General features: G+C 37.8%; 1 pseudogene; it reads left to right on the top strand.

The window, feature by feature from the left end:
* The first annotated feature begins 314 nt into the window (after nt 1–314).
* LOC118848844 lies at nt 315–10,511 on the top strand (annotated as a pseudogene).
* Nucleotides 10,512–12,166: the final 1,655 nt, after the last annotated feature.

The following is a 12,166-nucleotide window of genomic DNA, read 5'->3' as shown; positions in this document are numbered from 1 at the left end:
TTTGAAAATTAAGTAAGAGAACCAGAAGAAAAATTGGGAAAAGAAATGAGAATTATGCAAGAAAGTTATGAGAAAAGAGTCAACAGTGTGGAAAAGAAAGCACAAAAAATTTACTGAAGAAAACAATTCCTCAAACAATAGAATTGGCCAAATTGGAAAAAAATCCACGGAAGAAAAACAACTCCTTTTAGAGTAGAAGCACCCAAAAGAAGAAGAGGTAGAAAAGCTAACTGAAGACAATAATTCCTTAAAAAATTAGAAATGCAGAAGAGAAGTCAGCCTCGTGAGATTGTCTGCCCATTTAATCTGAGAAAATGGAGACTGAGCAGCCAGAAGAAACCTTCCTGAATACTGAAACCAATGGAGAATTTGGTAAGCGCCCTGCTGAAAATATGGAGGAGGAGCAGGCCTTTAAAAGATCTAGAAACACTGATGAGATGGTTGAACTGCACATTTTGCTTTGAAACAAGAATGCTGGAGCAGTGATTGGGAAAGGAACAAAAAATATTAAAGCACTTCGTACAGACTACAAAGCCAGTGTTTCAGTCCCAGACAGCAATGGCCCAGAGTGCATATTGAGTATCAGTGCAGACACTGAACAATTGTAGAAATTCTGAAGAAAATCATCCCTACCTTGGAAGAGGGCCTGCAGTTGCCATCACCTACTGCAACCAGCCAGCTCCCGCTTGAATCTGATACTGTGGAATGCTTAAATTTCCAACACTATATAGGAAGTGACTTTGACTGTGAGTTAAGACTGTTGATTCACCAGAGTTTGGCAGGAGGAATTATTGGGGTCAAAGGTGCTAAAATCAAAGAACTTCAAGAGAACACTCTGACAACTATCAACTTTTTCCAGGAATGATGTCCTCATTCCACGGATAGAGTTGTTCTTATCAGAAGAAAGCTTGATAGGGTTGTGGAGTGCATAAAGATCATACTGGATCTTATATCTGAGTCTCCCATCAAAGGACATGCACAACTCTATGATCCCAATTTCTATGATGAAACCTATGACTACAGTGGATTCACAAGGGTACTTGATGATTGACGAAGATGCCCTGTAGGATTTCCAGTGGGGGGAAGAACAGGCTCTGACAGGGGGGTGGAGCCAAGATGGTGGCTGGAAAGCAGGGACTTGCATGAGCTTCCCCCCACCCACGTCCCTCCAAAAACCTATAAAAATGGCTCTGAACAAATTCTAGAACTTCAGAACCCACAAAATAGCAGAGGGAAGCAGGGCTCCAGCCCAGGACAGCGTGGATAGTTGCTTGGTAAGGTCTGTCATGCACGGAGTGGAGCAGAGCCCACCCTGGGCTGTGCCAGGACTGGCCAGACCAGGGGCCAGGTAGAGTGGGTACTGGCTCCCTGAATCAGTGAGTTGTGGCAGTCACCAGACTCCTCAACCCACAAACACCAAAGACAACAGAGAAGGTTAGTGGGAAAAGCTGCAGGGACAAAGTGAAGGAGTTGGTGGTTCTTGGGGAAGGAGGAGTGCTGGTGTGGCAGAACTGGCTGTATACAAATAGCTCTGAAAACAACAGCACATGCCTTCAATCTTGGAACAAAGTACTCTCTAATCTACAAACAGCCATACCCCAACAAAAAACTCAAGGGTCAAGTGGTTAGCTGGGAACATGGCCAGGCAGCAAAAACGGACTCAGATTCAGACCCAGACTTTGGAGTCTTTCTTTGGTCACAAAGAAGACCAAGTACCCAGAAGAGGTCAATAAAATCAAAGAGCCTACATCAAAAGCATCCAAGAAAACATGAACTAGTCTTAGCCCGTGGAAGAGCTCAAAAAGGATTTGGAAAAGCAAGTTAGAGAAGTAGAGGAAAAATCGGGAAGAGAAATGAGAGTGACATAAGAAAACCATGAAAAACAAGTCAATGTCTTGCTAAAGGAGACCCCCCAAAATACTGAAGAAAACAACACCTTAAAAATAGACTAATTCAAATGGCAAAAGAGCTCCAAAAAGACAATGAGGAGAAGAATGCCTTGAAAGGCAGAATCAGCCAATTGGAAAAGAAGCTCCAAAAAACCACTGAAGAAAATACTACCTTAAAAATTAGATTGGAGCAAGTGGAAGCTAGTGACTTGATGAGAAATCAAGATATAAAACAGAACCAATGGAATGAAAAAGTGGAAGACAATGTGTAATATCTCACTGGGAAATCCACTGACATGGAAAATAGATCCAGGAGAGATAATTTAAAAATTATTGGGCTACCTGAAAGCCATGATCAAAAAAGAGCCTGGATATCATTTTACAAGAAATTATCAAGGAGAACTGCCCTGATACTCTAGAGTCAGAGGGTAAATTAGAAATTGAAGGAATCCTCAGATTGCCTCCTCCAAAAGATCCCCAAAAGAAAACTCCTAGGAATATTGTTGCCAAATTCCAGAGCTCCCAGATCAAGGAGAAAATATTGGAAGCAACCAGAAGAAAACAATTTGAGTATTGTGGAAACACAATCAGAATAACCCAAGTTCTAGCAGCTTCTACATTAAGGGATCAAAGAGTTTGGAATATGATTTTCCAGAGTTAAGTGGAGCTAGGATTAAAACCAAAAATCACCTACCCAGCAAAACGGAGTATCATGCTCCAAGGCAAAATATGGATTTTCAATAAAATAGAGGGGTTTCAAGCTTTCTCAGTGAAAAGACCAGAGCTGAATAGAAAATTTGACTTTCAAACACAAGAATCAAGAGGAGCATGAGAAGGTAAACAAGAAAGAGAAATCACAAGGGACTTACTAAAGTTGAACTGTTTTGTTTACATTCCTACATGGAAAGATGATATGTATGATTAATGAGACCTCAGCATTAGGGTAGCTGAAGGGAATACGCGTATATGTGCATATATATATATATATATATATATATATATATATATATATATATATATATATATATATATATGTACAGAGAGAGAGAGAGAGAGAGAGAGAGAGACAGACAGACAGACAGACAGAGAGAGAGACAGAGAGACAGAGACAGAGAGAGAGAGAGAGAGACATACACACACAGAGACAGAGACAGAGACAGAGACAGAGAGACAGAGAGACAGAGGGCACAGGGTGAGTTGAGTATGAAGGGGTGATATCTAAAAAAATCAAATTAAAGGATGAGAGAGGAATATATTGAGAGAGGGAGAAAGGGAGAGATAGAATGGGGCAAATTATCTTGCATAAAAGTGGCAAGAAAAAGCAGTTCTGTAGGAAGGGAGGTGGGGGCAGGTGAGGGGGAATGAGTGAATCTTGCTCTCATCAGATTTGACCTGAGGAGGGAATACCATACACACTCAATTGGATCTCTTACACCACAGGAAAGAAGGAGGAAGAAAATAAAAAAGGGGGGATGATAGAAGGGAGGGCAGATAGGGGAGGAGGTAATCAAAAACAAACACTTTCAAAAAGGGGCAGGGTCAAGGGAGAGAATTGGATAAAGGTGGATAGGTTAGGAAGGAGCAAAATATAGTTAGTCCTTCACAACATGATTATTGCGAAAAGGTTTTACATAATGATATGCATGTGGCCTATATTGAATTTCTTGCCTTCTTAGGGATGGTGGGTGGGGAGAGAAGAGGGGAGAGAATTTGGAACTCAAAGTTTTAAAAACAGATGTTCAAAAAAACGCTTTTGCATGCAACTAGGAAATAAGATATACAGGCGATGGGGCATAGAAATCTATCTTGCTCTATAAGAAAGTAAGGGAAAAGGGGATGGGAGGGAAGTGGGGTGACAGAAAGGAGGGCTGACTGGAAAATGGGGCAACCAGAATATATGCCATCTTTGAGTGGGCAGGAGGGTAGAAATGAGGAGATAATTTGTAATTCAAACGCTTGTGAAAATCAATGCTGAAAACTTAATATATTAAATAATTTTTTTTTAAATTTATTTATTTATTTTTAGTTTACTACACACGGTTCTACATAGTTTTGAGTTCCAGATTTTCTCCCCTCCCTCCCCCCTCCCTCCACAAGACGGCATGGAATCTCATATAACTACCATGTATAACTTCTCATTGAATTAATTTATACACTAGTCAAGTTGTGGAGAAGAATTATGACCGATGGAATGACTCATGAGAAAGAAGAAACAGAACCAAAAAAAAAAACCCAAAAACAAAAACAAAAAAGCAAAAAAGTCGAGCATGTAGTGCACCTCAATCTGTATTCAAACTTCATAGTTCTTTCTCTGGATGAAGATAGCCTTCTCCATCGTGAGTCCCCTGGAGTTGTCCTTGCACCTTAGGTTGCTGAGAAGAGCGCAGTATGTCAGGGTTGGTCTTCACGGAATCCATATATCTGTGGTTGTGGACAAGGTTCTCCTGGCTCTGCTCCGCTCACTCAGCATTATATCGTGTAGGTTTTTCCAGGTTGTTACGAAGTCTGCATCATCCCCATTTCTTATAGCACAATAGTACTCCATCACCTTCATATACCACAGCTTGTTCAGCCATTCCCCTATTGATGGGCATCCCTTTGATTTCCAATTCTTGGCTACCACAAAGAGAGCCGCTATAAATATTTTTGTACAGATGGGTTCCTTTTCCGCTTGCGTGATTTCTTTGGGATACAACCCTAGAAGTGGTATTGCTGGGTCAAAGGGTATGAACATTTCTATAGCCCTTTGGGCATAGTTCCAAACTGCTCTCCAAAATGGCTGGATCAGCTCACAACTCCACCAGCAATGCAACAATGTTCCAATTTCCCCACATCCTTTCCAGCATTTATCATTTTCCTGTTTTGTTATTTTAGCCAATCTGACAGGAGAGATGTGGTATCTAAGAGTTGTTTTGATTTGCATTTCTCTAATCAGTAGTGATTCAGAACATTTTTTCATATGACTATAGACAGCTTTAATTTCTTCCTCTGAAAACTGCCTGTTCATATCCTTTGACCATTTCTCAATTGGGGAATGGCTTGTATTCCTATATATTTGGCTCAGCTCCCTGTATATTTTAGAAATGAGGCCTTTATCAGAGATACTAGTTGCAAAGATTTTCTCCCAATTTTCTGCTTCCCTCCTAATCTTTGTTGTATTGGCTTTTTTTGTACAAAAACATTTCAATTTGACATAAACAAAATTATACATTTTGCATTTTGTAATGCTCTCTATCTCTTGTTGGGTCATGAATTCTTTACTTTTCCATAAATCTGATAAGTAAACTATTCCCTGCTTTCCCAAATTATTTATAGTATCAGCTTTTACTCCTAAATCATGAACCCATTTTGACTTTATTTCGGTATATGGTGTAAGATATTGGTCTATGCCCAGTATTTGCCCTACCATTTTCCAAGTTTCCCAACAGTTTTTGTGGAATAGTGAATTATTAGCCCAGAAGCTGGCCTCTTTGGAGAGCACCCATAGGGAGTGAGAAGCCAGAGAGCGAGACCCCTCCCCCACACCGCAGGAAACTGAAGGCTAAAATTCTAGACTCACAACCCCCAGAATAAAAAAGCTGGGACAGAAAGCCCTGAGGCCCAAAGGTAGAAATTCGTTGTAGAGCCAGGAAAAGGCAATCCAACATGAAGAAGAACACAAAAAAACCGAGGACAATAGATTCCTTTTAGGGAGACAGGCAGGATCAAAATACCAACATAGAAGAGGACAACATTGATACTGTAGATACATCGGATACCTCAAAAGGTAATATGAACTGGTCTCCAGCCCAAAAAGCACTGCTGGAAGAACTAAAGGAGGATTTTAAAAACCAAATTAGGGAGATAAAAGAAAATGTGGAAAAAAAGACTGGCGAAATGACTACGGAGATTCAGAATCTAGAGAGAGAAAATGACACCCTGAGAGGTAAAATCAACCAATTGGAAAAGGGGACTCAAAAGGAAAATGAAAACACTAACTCATTAAAAATTAGATTTGAGCAAGTGGAAGCTAATCAATCTATGAGGCACCAAGAAGAAGTAAAACAAAACGCAAAGAATGAAAAAATAGAAAAAAATGTGAAATATCCGACTGGCAAAACAACTGACCTGGAAAACAGATCCAGGACAGACAATTTAAGAATTATTGGTCTACTGGAAATCCACGATGAAAAAAAGAGCCTTGACAGTATCTTCGAAGAAATTATCAAAGACAACTGCCCAGAGGTCCTAGAACCAGAGGGCAAAATAGTCATTGAAAGAATTCACCGATCACCCCCTGAAAGAGATCCCAAACTGAAAACACCAAGAAATATTATAGCCAAATTTCAGAGCTATAAACTCAAGGAGAAAATACTGCAAGCAGCCAAAAAGAAGCAATTCAAATATCATGGAACTACAGTCAGGATCACGCAGGATCTCTCAGCTTCCACATTAAAAGACAGGAGAAATTGGAATATGATATTCCGAAGGGCAAAGGAGCTTGGACTACAACCAAGGGTCAACTACCCAGCAAAACTAAGCATAGTTTTCCAGGGAAGGTGATGGTCATTCAATGAAATAAGGGAATTCCAGACCTTCCTGATGAAAAGGCCAGAACTCAATGGAAAATTTGATCTCCCAGTGTAAAACTCAAGAGAGACATAAAAAGGTAATCAGGGGGAAAACCCCACAAACCTTATTAACCAATAATGGCAGGTTGTTTACATCTTTATGTGGGATTATACTATCTTATGTATGTTTAATTTATATACATATATATGTCAGTCTTGAGAATGGTACAGCTATTATGGCAATTGAAAGGGATGCACATAGATTGTGAATGCCTGTATAAATTAACTGATGTAAGGATAAAAAACATAAGTAAGAGATGTAAAGGGAGGGCTATGAGAGAAGAGGTAATGAGGTAGTAGAAAAGGGTAAATTTACACCAAATGAAGTGGCAGAAAAACATATTAGAGTAGGGGGAAAAAAGGGAGGGAGAAGAGCAGTATTTGAGCTTTACTGTCACCTGATCTAGTTCAAGAAGGGAATAACATACCCTGATAAGTTTAGAAATCTAACTTCTCCTACGGGAAGTAGGAGGGGAAGGGGGAAAAAGGGAGGGGGTGGTCAGAAGGGTGAGGAGAAGTAGCAAGTGGGAAACGGTAAGATAAGGGAGGGGAATAAAGAGGGAGGGTTATCTGAGGAAGGCGGTGATCAAAAGCAAAACTTTGTTGAGGAGGAGAAGGGGTAAGGGAGAAATAAAAGCATAAACAGGGGGAATTAGGATGGAGAAAAAGACACAGATAGAAATCATAACCCTGAACGTGCAGGGGATGAACATTCTCACAAAACAGAAGCAGATAGCAGAATGGATTAAAAACCATAATCCTACAATATGCTGTTTACAAGAAACACATCTGAAACAGGGGGATACACATAGGGTTAAGGTAAAAGGCTGGAGTAAAATATATTGTGCCTCAGCTAAAGTAAAAAAAGCAGGTGTAGCAATCCTAATCTCAGACAAAGCAAAAGTAAAGATAGATCTAATTAGAAGAGATAAGGAAGGACATTATATCCTGCTAAAAGGCACCATAAACAATGAAGCAATATCATTGCTTAACATATATGCACCAAGTGGTAAGGCATACAAATTCTTAGAGGAGAGGTTAAGGGAGTTACAGGAAGAAATAGACAGCAAAACTATAATATTGGGAGACCTCAACCTCCGCCTTTCTGAACTTCATAAATCTAACCTCAAAATAAATAAGAAAAAAGTTAAGGAGGTAAACAGAGTTTTAGAAAAGGCACATATGATAGACCTCTGGAGAAAACTGAACGGGGATAAAAAGGAATATACTTTCTTCTCAAAAGTACATGGCACATACTCAAAAATTGACCATGTACTAGGGCGTAAAAACCTCACAATCCAGTGCAGAAAAGTAGAAGTAGTCAATGCATCCTTTTCAGATCATGATGCAATAAGAATCATTTTTAATAAAATACCATGGAAAAATAAGCTAAAAACTAATTGGAAACTAAATAAGTTAATTCTAAAGAATGAGTGGGCCAAAGAACAAGTCAGAGAAACAATTAATAACTTCATTCAAGAGAATGACAATAATGAAACATCATACTAAAACTTATGGGATGCAGCAAAAGCAGTTCTTAGGGGAAGTTTTATATCCCTAAATGTCTACATTAATAAAATAGGGAAAGAGGAGATCAATGATCTGGCCATACAGCTGAAAAAGCTAGAAAAAGAGCAAATTGAAAACCCCCAATTAAATACCAAATTAGAAATAATGAAAATCAAAGGAGAGATTAATAAAATTGAAACCAAGAAAACTATTGAATTAATAAATAAAACAAAGAGCTGGTTTTAGGAAAAAACCAATAAAATTGATAAACCTTTGGCCAATTTGATTAAAAAGAAGAAAGAAGAAAATCAAATTACCAGTATCAAAAATGAAAAGGGTGAGGTCACCTCTAATGAAGCAGAAATCAAAACAATAATTAGGAATTATTTTGCCCAACTGTATGCCCATAGATTTGACAACCTTAGAGATATGGATGAATATCTACAAAAACATAAACTGCCCAGACTTACAGAGAAGGAAGTGAAATTTCTTAATAACCCCATCTCAGAAAAAGAAATTGAGCATGCCATCAATGAACTCCCTAGGAAAAAATCTCCAGGACCAGATGGTTTTACATGTGAATTCTATCAAACATTTAAAGAACAACTAATTCCAATACTTTATAGACTATTTGGGAAAATAGGTGAAGAAGGAGTCCTATCAAATTCTTTTTATGACACAAATATGGTACTAATAACCAAACCAGGGAGAGACAAAACAGAGGAAGAAAATTATAGACCAATTTCTTTAATGAATATTGATGCAAAAATTTTAAATAAAATATTAGCAAAAAGATTGCAGCAACTCTTCATGAGAATAATACACTATGACCAGGTAGGATTTGTTCCAGGAATGCAAGGCTGCTTCAATATTAGGAAAACTATTAGCATAATTGACCATATCAACAACAAAACTAGCAGAAACCATATGATCATCTCAATAGACGCAGGAAAAGCCTTTGACAAAGTACAACACCCATTCCTATTAAAAACACTAGAAAGCATAGGAATAAGTGGAACCTTCCTTAAAATTATACATAGCATCTACCTAAAACCATCGACAAGCATCATTTGTAATGGGGATAAACTAGATGCATTCCCAATAAGATCAGGGGTGAAACGAGGGTGTCCATTATCACTCCTATTATTCAATTTGGTTCTAGAAACATTAGCTGTAGCAATAAGAGAAGAAAAAGAAATTGAAGGAATTAGAATAGGAAAAGAAGAAACTAAATTATCACTTTTTGCAGATGATATGATGATTTATTTAGAGAATCCTAGAGAATCAAGTAAAAAACTACTTGAAATAATAAACAACTTTAGCAAAGTTGCAGGATATAAAATAAACCCACATAAATCCTCAGCATTCCTATACATTACTGACAAAGCCCAACAGTAAGAGATAGAAAGAGAAATTCCATTCAGAGTTACTGTAGGCACTATAAAATATTTGGGAGTCTATTTGCAAAGACAAACCCAGGGCCTATATGAACATAAATGTGACACACTTTTTACGCAAATAAAACCAGATCTAAATAAATGGAAAAATATCAGTTGCTCATGGGTACGCTGAGCTAATATAATAAAAATGACAATTTTACCTAAATTAATCTATCTATTCAGTGCCATACCAATCGACCTACCAAAAATTATTTTACTGAGCTGGACAAAATAATAACAAAATTCATCTGGAAAAACAAGAGGTCTAGAATATCTAGGGTATTAACGAATAGACATACTAGAGAAGGTGGCTTAGCCATACCAGATATTAAACTGTACTACAGAGCAGCAGTCATCAAAACTGCCTGGTACTGGTTAAGAAACAGGGGTGTGGATCAGTGGAAAAGGATAGGTACACAAGAAGGAGATATCAATGAGTTTATATTAAATAAATTAAAAAACAAAGCTGAGGCTTTTATAGAATGCCCCCAGGTCATGGTGGGCATCCTATGCCCCCATCTATAAGAGATTATGATCATATGAGCCTTCGCAGAGGACCCCCACCACCTCCTCCTGGATGTGGTGGCAGGGGCAGCAGCAGAGCTCAGAATCTTCCTCTTCCCCCACTACCACCACCTAGAGGAGGAGATCTTATGGCTTATGACAGAAAAGGAAGACCTGGTGACCGTTACGATGGCATGGTTGGTTTTAGTGCTGATGAGCCTTGGGACTCTGCAACAGATACATGGAGTCCTTCCGAATGGCAGATGGCATATGTACCACAGGGTGGTTCTGGATATGATTTTTCCTATGCAGCAGGCCATGGTTCATACGGTGATCTTGGTGGACCCATTACTACAACACAAGTACCTGTTCCCAAAGATTTGGTTGGATCTATTATTGGCAAAGATGGTCAGTGAATCAAACAAATACATCATGAATCTGGAGCATCAATCAAAATTGATGAGCCTTTGGAAGTATCTGAGGATCAAATTATTACCATTACAGGAACACAGGACCAGACACAAAATGCACAGTATTTACTGCAAAACAGTGTGAAGTAGTATGCAAATGTTGAAGGATTCTAACTCAAGATTTTTTTTTTCTTTTTTATAGTGTGAATCAGTATTCTGGAAAGTTTTTCTAAGACTAGTGAAGAACTGAAGGAGTCGTGCATCTTTTTTTAATTGCTTCTCTTTAAAAAGTCAACATTCCTCTGCTTCATAGGTGTTCTACATTTGAGGTGTAGTGAAATCTTTGCTGTTCACCAGATGTAATGTTTTAGTTCCTTACAAACAGGGTGGGGCGGGGGAGGGGCATGCAAAACTAACATTGAAATTTTGAAACAGTAGCAGAGAGAGTGAATTTTATTTTTGTTCATTGTTGGTGGTAAAAAATAATAATAATAATTTTTCCGCTCCTGTAACTATTGTGAACAACTTGCTTTTTTGGGGGGTGCGATAGGGGAGAAGAGTATCAATGGTCCACATGTCCCTTGCTTCCATTCAGAGCAGTGTGCAGAATGTAATGCTCACTTGTAATAAACACTTTATGATTTTAAAAATAAATTTATTGAACCTAACAAAATTAGAAATGGGCAAGTGGAAGCTCATAATTTTATGAAACATAAAGAATTAGTGAAACAAAATCAAAAGAATGAAAAAATAAAATATTAAATATTTCATTGGAAAAACAACTGATTTGGAAAATAGATCCAAAAGAGATAATTTAAGATTTATTGGACTATCTGAAAGCCATGATAAAAAAAGATCCTGAATGGCATCTTTCAAGAAATTGTCAAGGAAAACTGCTCTCATATCTTAGAACCAGAGGGTAAGATAGTCATCAAAATAACCCACCGATCACCTCCTGAAAGAGAGCCTAAAGTAAAAAATATGGAAAATTTGTAGCCAAATTCCAGAATTATCATGTCAAGGAGAAAATACAGCAAACAGCCAAAAAAAATATCAAGGAACCACAGTCAGGATTACAGAAGACTTAGCAGCTTCTATATCAAAAGATTGGAGGGCTTGGCAAATGATATTCCAGAAGGCAAAGGAGCTTGCATTACAACTAAGAATCAACCACCAAGCAAAATTGAACATAATCTTCCAGAGTAAAAGATGGATAGTTGGTGAAATAGCGTATTTTCAAACTTTCCTGAGAAAAGATCAGAGCTGAATGGAAAATTTGTTCTTCAAACACAAGACTCAAGAGAAACCTAATAAGGTAAGCAGGAAAGAAAAAACAAAAATAAAGTCATGGTATTCAATAAGTTTAAATTATTTACAACTTTTCATGGGAAGATGAGACTTGTAATTCTTAAGAACTGAATTCCTAATTTTGATTATATGAAATTAAAAAGTTTTTACACAAACAAAACCAATGCAACCAAAATAACAAAGAAAGCAGAACACTGGGGGGAAAATTTGCAACAAGTATCTCTGAAAAAGGCCTCATTTCTCAAATATATGGAGAACTGAGCCAAACTGATAATAAAACAAGTCATTCCCTGATTGATAAATGGCCAGAGGATATGAACAGGCAATTTTCAGATGAAGAAATTAAAGTTACCTAAAATCATATTAAAAATGCTCTAAATAACTATTGATTAAAGAAATGCAAATAAAAAGAAACTCTGAGGTACCACTTCACACCTATCAGATTGGCTAATCTGACAGAAAAGGAAAATGATAAATGTGGGAGAAGATTTGGGAAA

This window comes from Trichosurus vulpecula, chromosome 4 (assembly GCF_011100635.1).
Source record: "Trichosurus vulpecula isolate mTriVul1 chromosome 4, mTriVul1.pri, whole genome shotgun sequence".
Classification (NCBI taxonomy): Eukaryota; Metazoa; Chordata; class Mammalia; order Diprotodontia; family Phalangeridae; genus Trichosurus; species Trichosurus vulpecula.
This window is presented reverse-complemented; position numbering and strand designations above follow the sequence as displayed.